Source organism: Rhinatrema bivittatum, chromosome 10 (assembly GCF_901001135.1).
Source record: "Rhinatrema bivittatum chromosome 10, aRhiBiv1.1, whole genome shotgun sequence".
Lineage (NCBI taxonomy): Eukaryota > Metazoa > Chordata > Amphibia > Gymnophiona > Rhinatrematidae > Rhinatrema > Rhinatrema bivittatum.
The window spans coordinates 52,065,039-52,088,489 of NC_042624.1; the positions used below are offsets into that span (position 1 = coordinate 52,065,039).

A 23,451-nucleotide genomic window follows, 5' to 3' on the forward strand; every position below is an offset into this window, starting at 1 on the left:
TGTAAATGGGGTGGGGAGGGGGAAGTGGGACGGGGACTGAATCGAGCGAGAACGTGTAGGAGACAAGGCGCTAGCAAGGTGGGGGAGGGGGGGGATAATTAGTCTTTACCAGGAGTCAGAGGCTCGGGCGATCGATACAAAAGGGCTGATCCCAAGCTGCCGAGCCGCTGGAGCGGCCGCGGGCTTTAGGACCGCTCGGAGCGCAGAGTCCGGAGGTAGTATAAGGTTTAGCAATCCCTCTCCTCGCTGGCAGTCGCAGAAGATTGCATTTAACTGAGACATACCTGCCTCCCCCGCCAGCTCTCTCGCGTCCTCCCCCCCCTCAGCCCCCCAAGTTTCCGCGCTTTCCCCGAAACCGGCGGCAGGGACCGGGTCGCCCCCTCCCCCCCCCCCCCGGAGGCTTGCGACCCGTCGGCGGCGGCGGACCCTGCCACGGGCGCCTCCTCCGCCATGTGCCCAGACGGCTCAGCCCTGAGCGGGGGAAGGCGCGGAGGAAGCCCGGGCGGCAGCGCACGCGAGCCTCTCCCCGGCGCCCAGCGCGGCCACTTGCGCGCCTTCTGAGCGCCCCTTTCCGCCATGCAAGCTGTCGCCAGCCCCGGCTGCCTTTCCAGTGCCTCGGAAGCCGGCGAGGAAGGCGAGGCGCTGCAGCCCGAGTGAAATATAAAATAAAGAAAAAAGTTTGGCACCGGAGGAGCGGCTGGGTCAGAAAGGAGAAGCCTGGACAAGTCCAAAAAGTGCGCGCGAACAAAGAGACCAGGGGGGGACCCGGATCCTGCAGGAAAGTCTGGCGATTAAAGGGAGGAGGGGAACCCCCTCTTCCCTCCTCCCCTCCCAGTTCCTATCATCCGGCCGATCGAGCTGTCAAAATCACTGACCAGTGGCTGGAAGGATAGGGAAACGCACGGGAGGAATGGCCAGCGTTGATCCACTTTGAGACGAGATTCCCCTGGAGGCTAAAATTGGAAAGAAGGTGGCGGCTCCGCTTGTTTCTGTTTACTTTTTTTCCCCCTGTCCGTCTTTCACCTTAAACTCTTCGGCGTCGCCTCAAAGTTTGCTGCCTGCAGCCTGTGCGCTGAACTCCTTGAGCTGCCCGGAGGAGCGAAAGAGCAACGAAGCCAAATAAAAAAAAGCGCAACCTCCATCTCCGGGGACTTGAACTGCCTCCTACCTACAGCCCGCAGAAATGAAGGGTGCAAAGCTCCGCCGCGCCGCCCTCTCTGTCCAATCGCCTCGTCCTTAACGAGAAGAAGCCCCCCCCGATCTTCACGGTAAGCCGAGGCTCTCCTTGCACATGTTATTTTATGGTGTGTCCCCTTCACATGAAAGGAAATTGTCAGATTGTGTTGATGATGGACGTACGTTATGAAATGTAACTTTCTCATCATCGCCGTGTTGCCATTTTTTATCGTTCAGGGATGAGTTTTCAGCGGTGCAGGACTTTAGTTTTGAGATACTTGGCTTGGCCGTGTTGCTGCTGCTGACCAGACCTGCTGACAGTCCTTGGAGTCACTTTTGTTTTTGATCACTTTTGCTGTATAATTAGACCTTTGCTGGGAGACTGAAAGAAAGATTCTGAATTAATGCCCACAGTTCATCGACATATCTTTGTTGAGCTATGTATGAATGAATGCGCATCCTGTATACACAGTTTCATCTGGTGTAAGGGATGATTTAACACAAAAAAATGCATCTCGGGTACATACATTTACTGTCTCACTGGGCTCAAGAAACAAATTAATTGTTTCTAATGGGGAAACTTGCACGGTAACCGATACTGCGCCCTCTGCTGTTTATTTAGGTTAAAGGTCCTATTTGTCTTGACTCGGGTACCTTGCCCTTGTGCAAAAGGTGGAAAATTACTAGCGGGGATTTTAAAAGATCCTTTGTTAGGAGAGCTGGAGATTAGCAATTTATGGCCTCTTGCGTATAACTGTATATTATCCCTGCCTAGAATTTAGACCAGATCCCTGGCAAAGCATTGCACAATGCTTTGTTCATCATTTTTCTGACACAATTTCCCTCTGATAAGTACTGAACAATAGACCGTTTTTGTTTTTTTTTTAATCAACTTCCTAAGAGTAGAAAAATATTAAGGGCATCAGTTGGCACGACTCAGTAACTGGCAAAACGGAGATTTCACCAAGTGAAGAGAATGACTAATTAATAGTCATCAGATTTCTGCTGATTAAATAGAAGCAACATGATAATGGGAGGGATCCAGAAAGGCCAAGGACGGACAAAGGACAATTCAGAGGTGAAATTGAAAGCAACACAATAAATGCTGCAAAAGGACAACTCATCTGAGGCCGTTTTATAGTCATGCCTAAGTATGTGCCTGGAAAATGGAGGAATTGGGCTTTGCCATCCAGCCTGAGCTACGAGATTACTCCTGCAGACAGAAGGGATTCACTCATTCATGTCATTAAAATGCACGCGGTTTACGTGGAAATGCAAATGAACGGTCATTAACAGAAGGCAAGGTGCAATACAGCGCAAGGGTGGAAACTCATTAAAGCAAACGGTGACTTTTTCCTTTCTAAAGTTTCGTGTTTCAGAGCATGATTACACTCGCTAATAGCAGGCTGCCTTCCACTATGCATGTCCAGTCCCTGGGGGCATGTATACTGTCAGAGATGGCCAGTTGAGTCTTGACAAGAAAGCAATAAACTTGGGTAAATCAGCATAGAAGTCGCTTTTCAAATGGAAACAGCCTTCAGGCTCCCTCCAAGAAAGGAAAAAAAAAAAACAGCTTAAAATGTAGCAGGGTAAATAGAATCATTTGAACAGAAGTGGCCTGATGCACACTTTTTCAAAACAGGCCTGGCTTTTATCCCTTCAAGAATCCATACTATCTGGAAGCAGTAATTGCCCACCTTCATCTTTATAATTTAGAGATTGTAGGTGCTAATAGTAATCGTTATTTAGGTAAAGTCAGCATGCAGAACTATACAAGATAATTCACATGTTTCCAGGGCTATTGGCTAGAAGAGCGTGCAGTCAAAATTTTATATTTTTACATTTTTTGAATTTGAGCAATAACCGCTGTAGACTACTTACTCTTTTACAAAGATGGATAACTGGCAGTAAACCCTTAACTCAAATCATTTTTTCTTCACCTCTCCCTCTCCCCCCTCCCCTCCACCCCTTAGCACAGGAAGGTGGAGTGACTTACTGAAGGTCACACTGTGACTGGTGATCCAGGAGTCACTCTGCCTGGATTTGCAGCTTTTAAGCTATATGCCATGATGTCAGCCTTTTAGTTCAAGAATCGGTAAATGCACCATGTCATTTTTATTTTTTGAAGGATGGGAAATTATAGAAGTATTCTTCTTGAGTCAGTTCATAAGTAAAGTTTGTTTTGCCTTTGTTTTTGACGATGTGAATGGAATTCAGTGTGTGACAACATGCATCGTGTAAGCATAAAGAATTAATCACAGAGAAGGCACAGTATCAAACAAATCTCAGAAAGGCGATCAAAGTGAAGACCAATGCACTAGCCTCTTTTAAAACAAGATGGAGATCTGCTGATCCAGTCAGAGTGATTGCTTCAAATGACTCTGCATAAAAGATAAGTCCCCCCCTGATGCCGGAGATCCAAAATGCCAGCTGATGTCAGGGTTTGGTTCTCTTACATCACTGTATTTTGTTTATGCCTATAAGTATTTTTAATTGCAATGTAAAAAACAATGCTTAAAATATACTAACGTGCCTAGTCTTGTTTCACGGCACCCTTGTTGGCCGGGGGCGGATAGTTGAGTTGACCAGGTAATCTCTCTTTTTAAGGGAGGTCTTAATGCTTGTACCTGGCTTGCTGATACCCCAATTCTTGACTTTGTTAACTCCTGGTGGATTAGTGTTCGCTTGGATTGCATGGGAAGGCCAGATTTTTTGGACAATGACCTCGCTAGTTTTGGTTGCTGTGCGGATTATTAGAAAACTTAGCAGTAAGACATTGAAGGGGGCCTAGGTGTTGGATTTAGTGTTGGCCTTGTGAGATTCACAGAGGAAAATGACAAGGCCTGAAATAGTCTAACAGTGGAGGTGCTAGAGGCCAATACTTTAACATTTTCTGGGCATGCTTGGAACTGATAAGGACAGTACTAGGAAAGAGGTTGAAATTTGAGGTTAAAGACTTGATGGGTGTTAGGCTGAGTGTGGGAATTTTTATGCTCATCTACCCAAAGTGGAAGAACTGGAACTGAGCAGCCTGGATGGGCCAATTTTCTCTCTTTCTGCTGTCATTGACTGTGTTATTATGTGAATGCTAGGACTAAGGGACAATCTGAAGCTAATATATTTAAAACAAATTAGAGAAAATATTTTTATCTCCAGAGTGAATTAAATTGTGGAATTTGTTGCCAGAGCATGTGGTCAAAGCAGTTAGCATAGCTGGTTTTAAACTCTTGGAGGAAAAGTCCATAAACTTATTAGCCATGTAGATGGGATAGCCACTGCGTATCCCTAGTTATGAGCAAGAAGGATTGGGTCTATTGTTTGGGATCCTGCTGGGTACTTGTGACCTGGATTGGCTACTGTCGGGAGCTCCAGTCGCAGTCAGTCCAAACAAACAGTGATCTTCATTCTGCAGCATATGGGGACAGACTAAAGGCAGGAGGGGAAGAGACATTGAAATATTTCCTGGGTTTCCTTGCACAGAAGGCAGGCCTCTTTCAAAGGAAAGGAGGCTCTAGAACAAGGGGGTTTGGGATTAAGGGTGAAAGGGGGTAGACCCAGAAGAACTGTATTTCTTCCTGCGGCGGTGGTGGAGACGAAGACAGTAGCTGAATTCAAGAAAGCCTGGGAGAAATAGAGAGGATCTCTGAGGGAGTGGTAGGATTGTAAATTTGAATAATTGGTATGGATGGGTAGACTAGATAGGCTACATAGGCTTTTCATGCCATCATATTTCTACATAGATGGATCTTTGGACTGACCGAGTATGGCATTTCTTACATGTATCATGTACCACCTGAAATGATTTACTGATAACCCCCCCCCCCCCCCCCGCTAACAATTATGATTCCTCTATATATTCTTTGGGGGCCATTTTGAAAGTATAAAACTTGATTTTGTGTGTGTGGGTAACTCTTTGAATAGCCCCTGTGGGTATGCATGTAAAAGTACACATGTAACCTGATTACTTCCATACTTTTCATGCATTTGCAATAGGTGTTCCTGGGGGAGGGGGGGGTGTGGGTGGTAGGACGTCTGTGCAGATCTTTGGATTGCATTCAAAAATTAAGTTCTGCTAGGAGAGGGTGCGTTTACTAAGTGAGTTTACCATAGCAATTTAAAAACAATTTTATGTGTATAAAATCCTTTTGAAAATTAGTGGTGAAGTCAGCGTATAACAGGTAAGTGCAGACTTTGCTGCTATGTGCGGTGTTCTAAAATTACCCTCTCTATGAGCAGTAGCTCTTATTTGTGTTGCATAAGTGTCCTCCTTTGGTTTCTGTATGTTTAGCATTAAATCTTGATCTTATTCAAACTACAATGGATGAGTGATTGTGTTCTGAGCTGCAATAGTCAGACCTTTTTTTAAAAAAATGACTTTTGCCCATTCTGACCCAGTGGAAAAATTATCTTTCTTGAGCGAGGCCCTTAGTAGGTCATGATACTTTGTATTGGATCAGCATAGGAATAACGAAAAGATTCTGCAGTGCGTGAGCTTTTGAGACCAAACAGGCCCCCGTCTTCAGCTATGACATCACGTCTGAAGCAGGGGCATACGTGGTGTCAAAAGCTCACAAAGTATTTTGATACTTATAAAAATAATTACAACCTACTAAAATTCTTTTTTTTTTTTTTTATCGGGACCTATTTGTCTTCTAGAACTTTAGAATCTGAGAAATGAGGTCCTTAAATAAGGATATTAATATATTTGATCACCTCAGGGTTCCCGAGGGCTGGCAGAGCAGTCTTTGAAAAATGATGTGGGAGCTGGGGGTTTGGGGATAAGGCACATAGTTGGTACATGCTGTACTCTCTAGTATACAATATGCATTGTTATATTTCAAAAAAACAGCTTACTGACACAATCAGCCAGTGCGCTTGAAACAGTCCATACAGACTCTTTCTGTAGATTTCTTTTAAACAAATCTGCATGCATGATGAATCATTACAGAGTTATCCACTTAAGAGACACTGAAGACGTTCATAAAACAGCCAGGTCGGACCATCATATTCTTGACTTTTCTCTAGTTTACGGTATATCTGTCAGCCTGTTCGGAAGGGTGCCCTTTAGCAGAAGTTTGTGTGTGTACAGCTTTTCTTCCCCTCCCCCACCTCCATTTTCCAGCAGATTTTGTCCTACTGCAGTATGAGGCTTTTTTCTTTTTTGCCAGATTCTCAGAGACTTTGAAAAATGACTGCCAGTGCATGACATGCAAGATGGCAAGTGATCAAACATTTGAAAAATTAGGCTGAAACTAGAGCAGTCACCGAACTACGGTGGTAATGATCTATCATAATAAATGAACTAGAAAGGACTAGGATGTCCACCAGTACATTACCCCATTTGTGCGGTTGGAGAGATATTTGAAAATGGAGTCCAAAGTTTGAAATATACGCATGTGTGTACATAGAAGACAGTTGGGATCCTGGCTTAGCTGTTAAGTGTGCAGCTGCAGCACGGCGTATAGTCTGCACAGTGAGGAGAGCAAGTCTGTGGGGCAGGAGCAAATAATCGTCACCCTTGCCTCTGAGGAGTGCCACGCACAGTGACGTAAATGAGCAGGGCTCATCAGAGGGATAGTGTGGGATGACGGTGCAGACTGGGGGCTGAGGAGTTCTATGGGAATGTGGTTCTGGAGAGGAGAGCTTCTCCTTAGTATATTTTTTACAGGCTCTTGTGTGTGTATGGGCATATGTATGTATGTATATATATATATATCTGTATATGTATGTATACATGTGCACACACACACACGCCTCACTTTTGTATATCGTCATTGAAATAGGGAGAAGGAAGGCTGTGATCTTATTTAAGAATGTGAAGCTATATTCCAGTCTGATAGCCCTTGAGCGTGGGAATGGTTCCATGTACAACGTGATTTGAATGCACTTGTGTGCACGCATTCTTTAAGAGTCCTCAACACGTAACAATCTCTCTCCCCTGAAGAAGCCATTAGCAGTGAAACCAAGGCCTTTGTCGGGGAGTGGGGAACTCTCACTCTAAGAATACGATTCTCCATGTAAGTCTCTGTTACTCTAAAACACTCTTCACAATGACGATTCGTTTGGATATCATGGAAGATTTGCCGCAGGATATCTGACCCATTTTAAAGGGATATTAAGAGGCCGAGACTTGACAGTTTTGGGGTTTTTCAAATCCCTCTTATTCACGAACTCTTCTCATGTGTTTCAAAAAAGACTTTCTAGACAGTGGAGCATTTTAATTCATCACCACGTATGTATTAGCATTTACTAAAGATGTATTAGAAAGTTCATGCATGTTTAAATAAACTTGGTTTTTATAAAAACAACATATTTTTTAGGTAGGTTCATTAGTGTTCTTGCATTTCATGATTACAGTGTGTGTGTGTGTGTGTGTATATATATATATATATATATATATATGTATGTATGTAAAATATATAACTAGTAAAAGCCTATCTAAGGATGGGAAAATACTATGAAGTGTAGGAAGTGCATAATTGAGAAGTGTGGTAATAGAATCACACTCCTATTTCCTCATTCCAATATCCTCCCTTCCACGTTTCACTTCTCCCCCTCATCTCAGTTATCCTGGTTCCCCTCACATACCCCTCACTCACCCTGATTCACTCCCTCCCCCATCCCTATTTCACCCTCCCCTACTTCCCCTAGTTCACTAACTCCTTCCCCCCATGATCACTGGTTGGTTCATTCTCTTCTCCCACCCCCCCGACCCCCTGCTCGCATTGGTTCCTATCGGTCAAACAGGAAGAAGAGGAGGACAACAGCCTTGCGGTGTCTCCAGCGCATCCTCCCTCAACCCCTGCTGGGGCCTGAGTGTCATGTTTTGAAGCACACGGTTCAAAGAGCACCATTCAGGCCCTGGCAGGTGGGAGGGAGGATGAATCGGAGGAACTGCAAGACCTCTGTCCTCCTCCCCCTCCTATTTGGTCAATAGGAACCAGTGAATGAGCAGGGTCCAGGGGGAGGGGAGCATGAATTGTGCTGTCCACTGCCACCAATATGTGTCTGACAGGGTGGGTGGGAGAGTCGCTGTCCAGTGTTTCTATTCCTGTCCAGTTATTCCTGTTTCACCAAGCATGTATGCCAATTTTGAACTGTAGAAGCATGACCAGTTGCAGGATATTGCTTCTTAACCAAGTGTCACAGATTGCTGCCTACGCCCTGCTCAACCCACTGACAGTTTCCTGGTACACACTCCTCACAGCCAGCAACTTGCAATAAAACAACTTTATTCCAGACATCAGTGTTCACGTGACACTTATAACTTTCAATTTCTTTCCTGAGACACTAAGATTTCCCCAATATAATACTTTGGTCAACAGCTGTAGGCCTGCCCAGTTTCCTAGGAACATATATAATATACTCCCAACTGTACCTATCTGCAGATTCAAAATCCCTAACTATAGGCTATGGGCATCTCTGCATCTGGGTCTGTGTGAATCCTTTCCCCTGGACTCCCCACCTGGCTCTCCTCTCTCTGTCTGTGTGTAAGGCAGTCTTTTCATTCTTAAGATACACATTGATCCTCAGATGTGTCTCCCAATAAGTAATAGTACACCTTTCTATGGCTGCTACCTTGATGCTAATTAATTCTCCAACCTACATTTCCCAGCTTCCCTGTGCTTCCTGTCCCTTCTGGTTTCACAATCCCCTTGTTGACTCTTGTTTATGTCTTTTTTTCTCTTTTGAAGCAGTGTTCCCCCTGGACCTCCCTTTACAGCTCCCTCTGCCTTCTGTAGTCTCTAACTGTCCTGTCTAGGCTGCTTCTGCATGTGTGAGGCCCCTGCTTCATCACAACAAGGCAGTTTTTGTTTGGTTCTGTAACACTCTAGGATCGAAGATCCTGCACTTAATCCAATACCCAATCCCCCATACCTTTACCCCAAGAACTGCTGCCAAATCTGGAGAGATTGTGGCCCAAATATCTGGCCACCTGGTTCCTCACAGTCTTCCTGGACAGTACTCCATAGCACTACCAATCTGCTTAGTTGGTTTCCGAGGAGTTGTAGCCTACAGGTACCATCCCGGCTAACCCATGGCTTGCAGCATCATTAGATCATAATTCCTTTAGCTGCCTTTTTTTTGTCCTTATCGCTCCTATTGCCTCTGGTATTGAGGGAGTGAAAGATGGGTTGTTTTCAATAAACCTCCCAGCCAGGTCCAGATTAAGGCCAATTGATGCCCTACGTGGTGCCCCTCAGCCCTCCTATTGCTTAACTGACAAGATACTAAGACTCAATAAGTGCTGAAGGTGAAAAGAGATTAAAAATTCCAGAGCTTTATTGTGCATTGAGTGAAAAAGAATTTTCTCCGATTAGTCTTAAATGTGCTACTTGCTAACTTCAAGGAGTGCCCCCTAGTCCTTCTATTATTCGAAAGTGTAAATAACCGATTCACATCTACTCGTTCAAGACCTCTCATGATCTTAAAGATCTCTATCATATCCCCCCCTCCAAGCTGAACAGCTCTAACCTCTTCAGTCTTTCCTCATAGGGGAGCTGTTCCATCCCCTTTTATCATTTTGGTTGCCCTTCTCTGTACCTTCTCCATCTCAACTATATCTTTTTTGAGATGCGGCGACCAGAATTGTACACAGTATTCAAGGTGCGGTCTCACCATGGAGCGATACAGAGGCATTATGACATTTTCCGTTCTATTAACCATTCCCTTCCTAATAATTCCCAACATTCTGTTTGCTTTTTTGACTGCTGCAGCACACTGAGCCGGCGATTTTAAAGTATTATCCACTATGATGCCTAGCAGTAAGCAATATAAGCAAATTATTTACTTATAACTAGGGGGCGATAGAAAACATTCAAATTTTCAGCACTCTGGTGCCCTTCCCTGTGTGCCCTAGGCACATGCTTAATGGTTAATCCAGGGCTGTTCCCAGCCTTTTTCCTACCACAGTTATAGAATATGACTGCAGACGAGAGCCATTTCATTCATGGTTCAATGTGACAGTCCCCCATTGATCTCTGTTTTTTCCATTACTTCCTTGCCACTAGGGTTCCTCTTTGCCTAGCCCAGGTGCTTTTAAATTTTATTATCAAGTTTTGTCTCCACCACCACCACCACCACTGAGAGGCTATTCCATGCATCTATTGTATATACCAGGAGCGGGCAAACATTTTTGCCCGAGGCGACATTAATGGTGGTCCTACCTGGATTGAGGAGCCAGTGAATGGTCCTGGTTGGGGGTTCCCCTTCAGTTTTCAGTGAAGGCGGGTGGCAGGCTTCCGCCTGGCCCACTGATGTCACTCCCAGGTGGGTGACATGCCCCCAGCACTGCAGACCAGGATCCATCTCACCGTCACATGTCGGATGGACTGCGGCTCATGGGCCTTGGTTTGCTTATCTCTGATATGCACGTCCATTTTATTTTATTTTAAAAGTCACTGAAGTTATTTTACACTTATTTCTGTTGAAAAGAACTTTGATTTATCAGAATTTTTAAAGAGTATTGCCATTTTAATTAGTAATGGCTCAGGGAAATTAATAATGCTTTCGTGTATTATAGCATAGATACCTCATGAGTTCTACAGAATGCATATTGAAATAGATCCAGTAGAAGCCTGGTCAGTTCCAGCCCACTTATGATTCAGCTGGGTAATTGTAACTTCCCTGTGTAAAAACATTCTGTAGTATATAAAATGCTAAATTATGTTTTATACCAATTTTTGTAAAACACAGGAGGATTTTAGTTTTGATGACGTGTTTACTGCACGTGACTGGTGACAGCCAGGAATGCCAAGCCATAAGAGTCTTGTGATTTTGCACTGCAGGTGCATGTACAGTAGATCGGAGGGGATCCTCGCTGCCATTTTTTGTAAGTGCTTTCCTTGCTCTGGGCTCCGTTTTAAGGAGATCTTCATCTTCTTTCTGTGGGAAAAGTCCCACTTAAGCTTGCTTGTTATCCATGGGTTATTGAGCACAGGCAGCTTCAGCAGCTGCTAGGAAATGGTTATAAGGCAACGAGTTACTGCCAAAATTGATGAAGCTGGAGAAAAGCAAAGGAGCAGCAGGGATGGCTTCAATTCCACTGCTTTGGGTTCTTTCCGTGAAGGTTTTATTATTTTTTTATTCCGTGAAGGATGGGGAACACAAACGGGTCCAGAATCAATCCAGACTTTCTGAAATAAAGAGCTGTTGGTAGATTTTGAGCCAAAGTATGTCACTGGACATTGTTGGCAGAATCGGTTTTGCAGTCACTTTGCAACTGCCATATGTTTAGTCAGCGAAGCTATCGGTCGTACTATGTCTAACCCAACAGACTCCAGCATAGACGGGGGCACAATCCTAAATTTTGACTTGTTTCTCATTTTCTTGAATGCCCCTCTCTGCTTAACTACTGGAACCTAATGTTCTTCATGACGGTGGCTATCTCATGCAGCCGACTGTACCCAGCTGCTGGAGCTTCAGTGCTCATAAATAAAATTCCTAAAATAATATTAAAATAAGACATCCTCATCCTCATCATTGTTTTTATTTATGACGTGCTTTTTCCACCAAGAGAGTTCAAAGCAAGTTACAAAGAGTTGAGCAAAAGACAAATACAACAGGCCGAAAAGTCATACAATGTTGACATTGGGACCTGCACACTAGACATTTTTCCCCAAAGGCACAAAATGGGGGGAAATCCTGTAGTCCATCAGGCCAGTTATATAAATAGGTAACTAGAAAGAGAATGCATGCAAAGAATAGCACTACAATCATAAAGCTAACGAAGACAAACGGCAGCGGTGAATTCTGCAAGCTTTTGACGACCCTTGGCATATGATCTTTAATGTACTGTGGTCAATATTTCTCAGCATGTCAATAGGAGTTCATTAAATGGAGACGCTGCACACTAACTGAGCTATGCCATATTATTCCTTGCCCATGCCTGACATTTTTAATACATTAATAATATGTCTGTAAAGTAATGAAAAGCTATTAATCACAACTGGTTATGTGCCAGAAATTGAAGCTATAATTGGCTGCTTCTTGTCAAGAATGTCTGTCGCACAGTCCTCGTGCCTGATTCTGAAGCAGCTTCCACTCCTCTGCACTTTGTGGTTTTCTTTTCCTAAGCCCCGAACCCAGCCAGCGATGCAGTCTACAAGTTCCGTGTCACGGCCTTCCCTGTGAACTGGACTTCGTTCGGGAGGATGGGCTGGGTAGAGCATCTAGCGCAGTGCATATTGTTAAGCAGGCTGCTTTGGTTCTTGCTTTCAGTGCCTATTCTGTTACACCGCAGATGTGCAATAACGCCAGCGTGCATGTGTCCAGCACTGCGCATTGTGCATGGCGCAGCTCAAACACTGCAGTGAGTCAGAGGAGAAACAAAAGGGCAAATGCACAGGACAAACTGACGAGTTCTAGAAGAGGAATTTGAAACGTGAAATTACCCAAACCCTGCTATCCCCACATTGTTTTCACCTCTGGAGGGTCAATGGATTTAAAAAACCTGAGGAGAAACTGTTGTAAAAGTAGATAGTGGGTACATATCATGGAAAATTAAAAAACAAAACAAAACAACAACTTGTCCCAGCCTGAAAAAATATTCAGAGTGTGCAGGAGCAAGTGATACCATAGCTCAGAGCTTTCCAAACTGTGTGTCGTGACACGTTAGTGTGTCGCTTGCAGTGTGCAGGTGTGTCGCGCTATCCCGGTCAACTCCAATGCGCGTTTGGGCTTCTTTTTCTAGTGATTCACCTTTTTTTTTTTTCAATTCGTGGGTTGCTTATTATTGGTGATTTTTGCTGTCATTCACGGTTTTTTTGGGCTTGGGTGGGTGGGACTTGAGCCCAGCTGTCCCTGTCATTGGCTGCTGCTGCCGATGAGGCCTGGCCATGACTGCAAGCAACAGTGTCTGGTGATCATGGAAAGTGTTATGCACCACGGCAGGCTTGAACCCTGAAGGGAGTGAAGCACTGGCAACAATCAAAAGAAGAGGTACATGAGTGTGGGGGCCAGATATGTGCTTGGGGGGGGGGAGAGAGAGAGATGAGTGTGTGGGGGCCAGACGTGCTGGGGGGGGGGGGAAGAGAGATGAGTGTGTGGGGGACAGATGTGCTTGGGGGGAGAGAGATGAGTGTGTGGGGACAGATGTACTTGGGGGGAGAGAGATGAGTGTGTGGGGGCCAGACATGTGCTGGGGGGGAGAGAGATGAGTGTGTGGGGGACAGATGTGCTTGGGGGGGAGAGAGATGAGTGTGTGGGGGACAGATGTGCTTGGGGAGAGAGAGATGAGTGTGTGGGGGACAGATGTGCTTGGGGAGAGAGAGATGAGTGTGTGGGGGCCAGACATGTGCTGGGGGGGAGAGAGATGAGTGTGTGGGGGACAGATGTGCTTGGGGGGAGAGAGATGAGTGTGTGGGGGACAGACATGTGCTGGGGGGGGGAGAGATGAGTGTGTGGGGGACAGACATGTGCTTGGGGGGAGAGATATGTGTGTGAGGGACAGAAATGTGCTTGGGGGAGAGAGATGAGTGTGGGGGACAGACATATGCTTGAAGGGAGAGAGAGGTGTGTGTGGGGGACAGACATGTTGGGGGAGAGGGATGAGTGTGTGGGGGACAGACATGTGCTAGAGGGAGAGAGATGAGTGTGTGGGGGACAGACAATTTGTTTTATTATTGTTGCTCATAATTTATAACAATAACATTAATCTTGGAATATTATATATTTTTAATATAAATGAAAGGTTTTCATGAGATAGGTTGTGTCGTGAAACATTTTATGTATATATTTAAGGAAACATACATAAATTGTCGAAATACGTTTCGTTCGTTTAACCTTTAACCTCTGGTTTGCTAGTAGACTGAATTACTGTGTCGTGAAATTATGTTTGACTAAAAAGTGTGTCACCAGCATGAAAAGTTTGGAAAGCTTTGCCATAGATGCTCCAATAATGCGTTCCTCTCCCCCCACAGACCTCCCTACAGACACCCATTAACCTAGACCCATACATATAGTGATGAGGTGAGCTCCCATCACTAGAAACAATGCAGAGATGTACAAAGCTACAGATGGTGCTGCGCAGAAAGAGAGGGTGCAGTTGTTGAGGGAGAAAGTGAAAGAAGAAAGCAGAGCCGACTTGTGGGCAGTGTAGTCCCAGAAGGGTGGGGGCGGAAGTTCAGCCCAGGGGAAGTGTAATGATTTGTGTACAGCTGTCTTGATTTAAACAAGGGCTTTCCAGAGAAACAAAAGCCAGGGTAAAGGTGGAATAGGGCCGACACCGAGGAAGCTGTCAGGAAGGCACCGCCAGACGAGCTAGGGCTGCTCACATGGGACCGTGGTGAAGATGGAGCCGCCATTTCCAGGAGGCCAGGGAATCTGAAGGACCCCACAGCTCAAGGATGATCTCAGCGTGGCAGGCTGCATCCTTGAAAGTGCTGGCAGTAATGTGCTGTCGGGGAAACGCTGTGGCTGAGGAGCAAGAGCCTGTCAAGGAGGGTTGTGGTGTGAGGGAGCCTGAGGGAAGCTAGCAGGATCCACAGCATTGTTAGAGGATAGATGGGAGGTTAAATCAAAATGTGCTATGGGGAACAGAAGGCCTGCCTGCACCAGGATGTATGCTTAAGACACTGCTGTTTGTGTGACATTTGAACTGTGATTGGTCTTTGGCTCAACAGGCTGGTAACTAAAACCTGCTCTTTCAGTGCCTCTGACTGCAATTGTGAGTGTTTGGATAATTGGGCAGCAGTCCCAGACAGGGCAAAGATGAATGCCCTGTCACAATGCCTTATATTCAAGTCCCTGTATCCTCTGACCCTAATAACTCTGCTTCTGCCTGGGACTGGTGTAAGTGCTGGCCCAAGCATCGCAGTAGATGTGCACCTTCCATTGCTTGCTCCTGTGAGAACAATTCAGAACAGTAAAGCTTTTTTAAAAAATGGTTTGGGCTGAACAGGAAACACAGCACAGCAAAGCCTATACTTTTTTATTTTTTCAGATAACAAGCCACAAAATATTTTAACAGTTAATGTTTCTCATGCACAAACAAGCTCCTCTGGTTAAATGTAAGCAAAAGCTGATTTTAAAGGGCGAATGCCACTTTTCCTAGAGAGATAGCAGACCTCGCTTTTAAAAAAAATCTTTTTGACCTAACGCCTAGAATCTCATCTACAAAACAAATCTCATCTCTCTCTCTCTCTTTTTTTTTTTTTTTACTATCTAAGGTTACTTTTCATTTCTTTCGCAGCTTTACTTCTCCTCACTCTCGCTCAGGCACACATTGCATATCAACATTTTCGGTGTACATGGATGTTTCTTTTTACTCTAGTCTCCTCCGAGGAAACGGGCCTGGTTAAAATCCTCATTGTCTGTCTTTAGTGTGCCTCCCCCAATGACTTGTGAACCGTTCCTCAAATTTTGGGGCAACTAGAGAGTTTGCTACTGGATTCTGTAGGTAGGTGAGAGATCTGCGCCCTGGGTAACATGCCCAAACTCAGTAAACACGTCATGTAAAATTGCTCCCTCTCCTAAATACTTTATTCAACAGCCAATCGTCATGGCCATTGGTAAATTGGGCACCACTGTCCAGGCCTTGTGTGGAAATAGTGTGTGCAGAGTGTAACAACCCATGGACTTTTACCCACAGAGAAAAGCACAGGCGCCTTCTATCTGCCACTGAGAAAAAGGGGCATTCTCTGGCGTGGGAAGGTGTCCAGGCACATAAATAATTTTTTTTTTTTTACCCCTCTTGTGTTTGACACACCCTTACCCTAATGGCTAATGTCCTAATGTGAAGATACGAGAATACACGAATCGAGGGAGATCTATGGGAGTTTGTTTTTTATGTTGAAATGGACATTCTTAGCGGCGTGCACATGCAAAGGAAGACCTGCAGAGAGAGATACGGGGAATCCTATGTGCTATAGGAGTCGTCGGAAGAAGCCATGTAGATCATGCGCAGATGATGACGTGATTTGCGGGTCTGCAAAGAGCAGGAAGCCGAGTTGTGGACTCTGAAGAACTACCATCTGTGTGGATGCAACTGTAAAAATAAGGAAGAGACCCACTTGCTCTCTAGGCTTCCAGAGTTTTCCTGAGAAATGCAGCAAACATGGAGTAGCAATGTTATATGTCACTGTCAATCAGCACCTCTCTTGCCTTTAAGAGCCCAAGTTTACAACAGCCTGCATTGTGCTGAAGTCCCCGTGTACTTTGGAAGTATCATCAACTGAAACACATAGCATTATATTCATGGTACAATATATCTGAAGAATGATACGAATATCATGAGACACATGCAATGCATGGGGCTGGTGCAAGAGTATTAAGCATGCTAGGTAAATCTTTAGCTTTTTATGCCATTCTTCGCCATTTGCATTAACTGCCAGGCCCATAAGCTATGATCTCTCCCCCCGCCCAGATTTGACCCTACCACCAGCCCTTCCAGAACAATCTTCTATAAACACATAACTGGATATAGATAGGACAATTTTTAACAACCATTTATTTGGGTAAAAGGGCTTTTTGAAAATTACCCATTCTAAAAGTACGCTCACTTCAAAGGGGAGCGTGCTGGGTTCCTTTAGAGAATCGGTTGCAAAGTCCACAGATAAAATTACCCGCGGACTTTGCATCGAAATATACAGGTTTGAAAATTACTTTTAAATATTAACCTTTGTTTTATAAATATCTAGGTAATACAAATACCTTTCAAAAATAAGGTCTCGTGTCTGAATGTGTCATCTGTGGATAGACTGGAAAAAAAAATCATAATGTGGTATGGATTTCTGAATTAAAAGAAATCCATACTACATTGGCTGAAAGTAGTTTCTGACATGGCTGGCTGGTCCTAACTAGGATGTTTCTCAGTGCTGCTCACCACACAAAAATGTTTCTAATTCCTTTGTCACCTCAGAAACAGTGGCAAAAACTCACTCCGTTACTAGGCACATTTTGAAATAACACAAAACCCTGCAAAAATAGTCCCTAGGAACCTATATAGAAAACCTGCCATAAATAAAACTACACTAACTCACAGAACTCAAACAGTAACAGTCCTACCTATGAAAAGCCAGCAATGCAAATATTACACCAGGCCTTAGAACAATATTACGATTCTTCCCAGCAGGGAAAAGGAGTGACCTGATGTTTAAAGCACTAGGCTGAGAACCAGAGAAACCAGGGTTAAAATCCCACTGTGATCTCAGGTAGGTTGCTTTACCTCCTATTGCCTCCGGTACCCACTTAGATTGTAAGCTCTTTGGGAGCAGGAATTTCGTGTACCTGAATTCTAAAAATGTAACCACCATGAGTATTATTTGGAAAGGTGGTCTAAAAATCAAAATTTATTATTAGCTGTACACCTCCTACGGGAAAACAGAATAAGCTGTGCTAAATAGAAAGAACAGATTAGCAGAATATCTCACATTGGACACACAAAGAACTAACAAAAAAAACCCCTCACCAAATATAGAATAAGTGACCACAAATCAGAAATAGAAATATACAGACAAACACTGAACTCTTGTGCACTCAAAGCTCATTCTTTTCCTTCCCTTGCAGGACAGGAAGGAAGGGGGAAACACCAACGGGGGAGAGGCTGGATTAGGGAGCAGATTGGCTCTTCCTTCTTTCCTCTGTTCATTCTAGCCTCCCCCCTCCCCCCAATTCCCTGCACATTGCCTGGGAGGGAGTAGAAGGCTGCTCTCTGTTGCCTGAGATTCAGGTCACTGACCAATAGAATCACTGAGCAGAGCCCTGTGTGCTCATGCATAGCGAAGCCCCCTGTGTCATCCCCAAAGTTTCTGTGCTCTTGGTGAGGTGACTGCCTAGGTCTACCTAAAGGAAGAGCCAACCTTGCCAGTACTGTTATACAAAACATTTAAATAAATATGTGTGCCATACTACGCTCATAGCCATCATTTCTTTTCCGCACAGAGATAATTCACTCCCCTCCCCTCCACACCACAAACAAAACATCTGGTTACAGATGTGATGGCCAAGTTTCCAGTCCAGTTCCGATAGGTGAAGGCAACACCTCCTCTATGTCGGGATGGAATCCTCAGCAGAGAGTGCTGCTAGGTGGCTGTGTGAGTGGAAAAGTCCCTGAGAAGCAATTGTGAAGTGAGTCTTGTAAGTGATATTGTGTCCCTATTGTGTGTTTGTATATGATTATTATCACTCGCTTCCTATTTCCTTCTGCTGACTTTGAAGAAAGCTACTGTTGTGCCATGAGTCCACCAAGTTATTTGAGTGCATGTTTAATCTTATAAAAATATGCCTTTACTATCTGGACTACATTGGGGGTTTTCAGGTCCATATTCAGCCACTGTCCAGATAGCAAAGTTAGCTGGATAAACTTATGTGACTAACTTTGGAGGTATTTTCAATAGTGCAGCCACACTGTTGAATATAGGCTGCTATCTAAAAGGTAGCCAGCTAACTTCAGGACAGCTCTTTCTCCCAACCAGACTTAGCCAGGTAAGTTATCCAGCTATCGGACTTAGCTGGATAACTTAGCTCCCGGAATGCCACGTAGCCAGATATAGCCGGCGAAGTGCAAATATTTATTTAGCCAGATATCTTCTGAGTTATTTGTCCGAATGTTCCCGAATGTGAACCTTCATCTTCCCCTGATTCCTGCCAAAATGTGCACAGGGTTCATGGTATGGTGCACGCTTATCATCCATCATCTTCCTTGATCAGAGGACAACCTGTGGGGAATGAGGTGTGGGATCTGTAGGAAGCAGAAAGAAGATGTGACCTTCTTAAAATATAACACTTGCAAGCTTGTACATTTTGGGTAGTATTCTTAAAATGCAAGCTGTGCAAGGGATGATGCACTGAGCAATGGATTGTGAACTAGTTTGCACACAATCTCTCTATGGCAGCTCCCTCTTGGGTTTCCTGTTTGAAAATTGAGAAGAGGGCTAGTGAACACACTCCATCTCACTGTCCTATGTTTAGGGCAACTTTCTTGTCAGCTATATCTAGCAAAGTAGCAGCCTGCACACCTCAGCTATATTGCCAATCAGTTGTTGGGGGAGAGGGGGAGGTAGTTGTGGAGAGAGGAGTGGAAATGTTGATGGTTTGAGCGGAGGAGTGATGGTCGTGGCAGCCTGCAAGGAAGAGGAGAAGAGTCACTGTAGTGGCCTTGGAGAATGGGAGGAGTCAATGTGCAGGAGTGTGTGAGTCAATATTTTTTAATAATTCTTGTGGGTTGGGATGTAAAAGCTTCTGACATAGTGCGTGCATCTCAGAAAGATTGGATCATGAGAAATTGTTTCCTGTGAGTCCTAGCAGGTAGCTATGCTGTTGTACAGAGGTGAAACATCGGCCTTGCTAGCTGGTTTGAATCAAAGACTATTGTATGCATTTTACTATTATACAAGTTGTAATCTGCTTCTTGTGTGCTATTTTGTTATTGGATTGCAGAATGTTGATGAAGATAGTTGTGATGTGTGTGAGGCAGATAAGCTTATCCTTTTGCATCTTTATAGATTTTCTGTGCTAGGTTGCTCCATACAGTGCAATTCAGAAGTGTCAGGGCATCCTGTCCTAGGAGGGGTGGACTGAAGAATGAAACTTCAGAGCAATGAAAAGAATGCAGGGGTTTGGAGAGGGATGTGCTGCTGGGAAAAGATTGTTGAGTTTGCTTTGCTTTCAATGTGATTATGAGACCCTTTCTAGGTCTTTTTTAAACTTTGGAACACTTTCATTACGCCTGCTTAATATTCTTGCTTACTTCCTTCTAAATATGGCTTTTTTCCCACCATAAATAATGAATTTGAATTTTCTTTATCCATTTTCCACATTGCTTTCTAGGATGTAAGCCCCCATAGATGCTTTTAAGCATATTTAAATGAGGCACTGTGGGGACTGAAAGGAGGGTGAGCAACTTTGACTTCTTAACTTTAGTTTGTGCTAACATCATGGTGGGAACCTGTTTGCTGCATTTCCTCTGCCTAATTCCAAATGTTGGTGACATCAGGAGAGGAAAGCTATAATTAAGATAATTAATATTATAATGAAACTGATAATGTACAGTATTATACAACTCAGAGTGGGGACCAGCAAGAAGGCCTAGGCATCTCTTCTGAACCATGGGTTTTAAACAGGACCCAATGTAGTAAAGAATTTTTCTCATTTTGTGTCTACAGGAATTCAAAAGCAACATATTACATCTGACCCACAGAATGTTGCTGTTGTTGTTTTTATTTGTCAAACATGGGAAATAATTGCCTGCTGGAAATTTTATAAAGTCCTGAATTTTGGTGAATCGTGCACAGAGCAAATGCCAGATATTAGTCACATTTATATCAATGTTGAATTACAACCCATTAAACATTTTATTAGAAGTAAAGCAAAGAACAAGATTACAAATTATGCAACCTTCTCCTTTCTCAGTGCATCGCATGGTTGATAATTCACTTACAGGTCGATCCAGTAAAGTCCGTGGGAGAGCGGACGAACGCCCGCTCTCCCGGCGCACGCACCGGCCCTTGGCCGGTGCGAGCGATCCAGAATGCAAATGAGCTGACGCGGTGCAAACGAGGAAAAGGAGGCGCTAGGGACACTAGCGCGTCCCTAGCGCCTCCTTTTGGCCTGGAGCGGCGGCTGTCAGCGGGTTTGACAGCCGACGCTCAATTTTGCCGGCGTCTGTTCTCGAGCCCGCTGACAGCCACGGGCTCGGAAACCGAACGCCGGCAAAATTGAGCGTCCGGTTTTCGGCCCGACAGCCGCGGGCCGAATTCAAAATTTTTTTTTTTTTTTTTTTACTTTTTTTTACTTTTGGGGACCTCCGACTTAATATCGCTATGATATTAAGTCGGAGGGTGCACAGAAAAGCAGTTTTTACTGCTTTTCTGTGCACTTCCCTGGCGCCGGAAGAAATTAGCGCCGACCTTTGGGCGGCGCTAATTTCTTAGAGTAAAATGTGCGGCTTGGCTGCACATTTTACTTACTGGATCGCTCGGGAATACCTAATAGGGCCATCAACATGCATTTGCATGTTGAGGGCGCTATTAGGTGCCGCGGGTGGGCCGCGTGTTTTCCTCCCCTTACTGAATAAGGGGTAAGGGAAAACACGCGTCCAGAGCAGGCTGACAGTGCGCTCCGACGGAGCACACTTTACTGGATCGACCTGTAAGGCAGATACAGGGTTTATTTTATAAGTGTTGTGGTGGAGGTGTGGATCTGCTCCTTGGGCTTTCTCATGTAGACCTGAGTCACTGTACAATGGAGCCTTGAGCCTTTATTTGCAACTCTCCAAGTTTTCCCTCCCCCTCCCCCACCTTCATTTTACAACCTTCACCCCATCTAGCCTAGCCATCGTAATGATTGTCTGCAGCTGGGGATCACAGACCATGGTTCCTTCAAGAGCCCCGGTTTGTGTGCAGCCTGAGTCTAGGTGATACCGCTCCAGCATCCCTGACCCTGGCTGGATGAAAGAGCAGAAGCCAGGCTCAGGAACTGAACCCAGGTGTCCTGCATGGCTCCCAGGGCTCAGTCTGTAACGACTGTGAGGTCAATATTAAAAGTAGAGGCGTAGCCTAATGATTAGGGCAGTGGGCTATGAACCAGGGAAACCAGCGTTCAAATCCCACTGCCACTCCTTGTGACCTTGGACAAGTTGCTTTATTCTCCATTGCCTCAGGAACAAACTTGGGCCTGGTTTCACCATTATATCGCAGAATTGTGAATTCAGCGAAAATGGGCAGGGGGGGGGGGGCAAGCCTGCGAAAGCCGTCAGCCTTCGCACCACCGCGGTGTTTTCGCTGCCGACTTTCGCACCCAATAGCGCCACGGTGAAAGGTGCTATTGGGCGCACTATTGGCAGCGATAAGGTTACTTACCTTATCGCCGCCAGCGAAGACACCGCCGAGTCCGCCTCCTTGCCACCCCGACTCTGCCCCCAGCATGCTATCGCACGTGATAAGCCTTTGAAAATGAATTCCTTAGATTGTGACCCCTTTGGGGATAGAGAAATACCTGCAGTACCTGAATATAAAGTGTGGCAAAGTGGAATATACATTTTAAAAAAATTATCTGGACAGAAAGGGGCATCAGCAGAGGTAGGGATAAATTTTAGGCGGTGAAGGCACGTATTGAGCGCAGCCAGACTAAAAATATACATCTCTATCCAGATATATTCAATGGTAGACTTGTGTGCGTAAGTCCAGGTGAATATCCTGGAAAAGTTCAGAGCATGACTTTCCCCAGATATTTTTGCCACTTGCTAGCTCTTCAATATTTACCTCCCAGTATTTTTAAGGCCATTTTGTATAACTGGGTTTTTCTGTCCAGGCTTCCTTTGATGTGCTGAAAATGTTAGTCCAAAAAATGCAAAGTGAATCAATAAAATATATTCAGAAATAGTAGAATCCTACACTAAATCCAAAGCCTCCAAAACATTGCATGCTATCTTTGGCAGCAGTACATGCCTTTGTAAATATCCAAAAAGCATTTACAACTCAGAGATAAAAATACGCATCATGAGTCTACAGACGTTTAGGGGCATGAGACCTTTGGTTCCTCACAAATCTTTGCTTATAGGAAACATAGGAAAACAGAGTGGCAGACATAGTTTTTGTAGTACATGTGTGTTTGGACAAGTAGCTAATCAATGCTGAATGGAAATTCAAATATTCAGCATACTTGCTAATATAATGTCTCACAAATTGCAGCTGGATAATAGCATTTTATGAATTGAATGTAATGAAAATTGTGCTTGCATCCATAAAGCAATTATTATAAATTACTTTGCTATGGAAACACAATTCAACCATCTGTTGGCATTTCATAGTGTCTGTGGCTTAGCTGGTGTGAAGACTGTGCAATATTTGCATTCAGTGATATATTGGAAGGGTGTTCGGAAGATGCATTTGCTTGTATGTTTTGCTATAAAAGGCCAAATTCCCTAAGGAGCATCTCCCAGTGTAGTTTTTTTCTGTTTTGCTGGTCCAGAGTGGCTGTAAAAGGCCAGTGATAGAGCGGTAGCTATTGAGCTATTGCCATAAAGCAGAGAGACTCATTGCCCCAGTGACAATATTAGATTTAAAACACAGGGTACATGAACCAGCTAACTTAATGAATCTGTTATCAACAGATTAGTGATTGCTAGAGCTGATTTTTAAACATATTCCTTATTTCTTAGTGCCCTTTCAAAAGGATTTTCCCTATTAAATTGCCCTGGGCCATGAGAAATATGATGCCAGTAAGAAAGCTGAAAAGTAATATTTCATTATCTCCGTCGCTTGTAACTTCTAATAACATTAGACAATGTAGTGGATTAACAAATTCAGTCTTATCCCTGGCAATATGGTTTGGAAA

At 44.4% G+C, this 23,451-nt stretch overlaps 1 protein-coding gene across 3 annotated transcripts in view; it reads left to right on the plus strand.

Moving 5' to 3' along the window:
- The first annotated feature begins 215 nt into the window (after positions 1 to 215).
- NTNG1 (netrin G1) overlaps positions 216 to 23,451 on the plus strand; it is a 512,747-nt gene continuing 489,511 nt past the window's right edge. Inside the window, exon 1 of one of the 3 annotated variants that reach the window (XM_029618449.1) lies at positions 216 to 1,268. The gene's annotated coding sequence lies outside the window, so the exon portion shown is untranslated. The remainder of the gene's footprint in view (positions 1,269 to 23,451) is intronic. The other 2 variants (XM_029618448.1, XM_029618447.1) reach the window with 2 other exon arrangements.